Source organism: Haplochromis burtoni, unplaced genomic scaffold (assembly GCF_018398535.1).
Source record: "Haplochromis burtoni strain Fernald_Lab_line unplaced genomic scaffold, NCSU_Asbu1 Contig_725, whole genome shotgun sequence".
Taxonomy (NCBI): domain Eukaryota; kingdom Metazoa; phylum Chordata; class Actinopteri; order Cichliformes; family Cichlidae; genus Haplochromis; species Haplochromis burtoni.
The window spans coordinates 155,777-157,478 of record NW_024583086.1 but is presented as its reverse complement, the minus strand read 5'-3'; the positions used below and the strand labels follow the sequence as shown (position 1 = coordinate 157,478).

Here is a 1,702-nt window from a genome sequence, read left to right as displayed (position 1 = left end):
TGCTCAAACGACAATGGACTGTATAGAGACCGATTGCGTCCAGAGGCGAAGCGGCGGTACTTGCAGAAAATAGCTGCAGTGGAAATGTGGACCCGTATGAAATACGGCCGTGGAGTAGAAACCCTGAAGACCAACCGCTATTGACGTAGCCTGACATATTTCATACCTTGTCTGTGGAGTCAGCGCGTACAAGTGGTCATTCAAACAAAGGTAAGTCAGCTCGAGTACTGCGTGTAAAATGTGTTTGATTTCCCTGCAAACATTCACATTAGTGCAGCATAAATTCATTCATGAGGGGAAATTACAGTGAGAACATGTGGAGGCTGTTAGAGGGATAACATAGTGAGTTCAGTGCATTGATGAGACATTGTCCTGAAGCATTTAGTTATTCTTTATGGTTAAAGAAATTGCAATGTTTTATTCATATTTATTATAAATAATCCTAATTACACATCTTGCATCCATATATGTATCTTGTGTCACTAAAAATACATTTTATTTTAGTTTTATATATTGATCAATGACCTGCAGAATCTCCTTATCATATTAAGTGATTCATAATTGTCACTTTATGCTTTCTCCATCTCTACAGTGATGACATCCTTGCATTACATACTTTAGGTTCATTTTCTGCAGGCAGGTTTCTGACAGAACAGACAGATTTAGACTATAACCTGCAGCGTTCTATAGATGGACACATAAAGAAATGAAAAATGACATGTCTGTGCTAACTTTCTAAACACTTTTTACATTTATGATAAAGTAGATAAAACACATTTGTGTCGGCCTTGGCTCATAGTTCTTGTCTTTAAATGAACTTTGTGTGTGTTTCAGGTGCTGCACTCTAAGACTGAATGAACCAGCATTGCAGCCATGGGTCACTGTGAGCATCACAGGGAAGGTTGAAGCCGCCCGCTGCAGCTGCATGGCCGGAGTCGCAGAGACCTGCAGCCATGTCGCTGCTCTTCTGTCTAAAGTAGATGGAACAGTGTTGATCCGTGGCACAAGGACTGTTACACATGAACCTGCATACTGGGTTTGCTGGGTAATGTGACCAAGATACAGCCAGAGGTTGGCCATAAGATAGACTTCTCCTCTTCAGCTGCCCAAAAAAAGGCTCTTGATCAAAACATACACAGACAATCTGTAGTGACAGGGAAAAGGAGCCTCAAAACAGAAAAATCCCACCTGCTACTGTGGAGGAGTTGTCACTGCTATAATGCCATCATGTTTTATCTAGGGGTCTAGATGTATGCCTGTAGTGCACTGCCGTGTAAATAATTTGCATTTACTGAATATGTACTGACTGAGTCCCGCTGTTCAAAAGTTGAATAAAGAAACAAAATAATTTTGCCTTTTTTTTTTTTTATTAAAACCACTTTATAGAACATCACATCAGTTACAGTGATGATGTCATTTACAGTTTACAAATGACAAAATGTTTACATAAAATCATGAGTGTTTACATGATATCACCCACTACTAACATTACTTTATTTACTGTATCTTTTGAAAAAATAACAGCACAAGACTTAAGAATATTTAACAGGAGCAGGTTTCATTCTTCTCTGGTTTTATTATCACACTGTTCACCAAACGCAGCAAATCTTCACCATCTTATCCAGGAGGGTCACCTCTTCACCCTCACATGGAAGAAGTAATCTGATTGGCATGGTGGTATGTTTGAAGCAGGTCCCTCGTG

The 1,702-nt window shown here is 39.5% G+C and overlaps 1 long non-coding RNA gene across 1 annotated transcript; it reads left to right on the top strand.

Moving 5' to 3' along the window:
• Nucleotides 1-6: 6 nt before the first annotated feature.
• On the top strand, nucleotides 7-1,348 carry LOC121812671. Its single transcript, XR_006053235.1, has 2 exons — nucleotides 7-210; nucleotides 835-1,348. It is a non-coding gene; the product is annotated as an uncharacterized LOC121812671 (long non-coding RNA).
• Nucleotides 1,349-1,702: the final 354 nt, after the last annotated feature.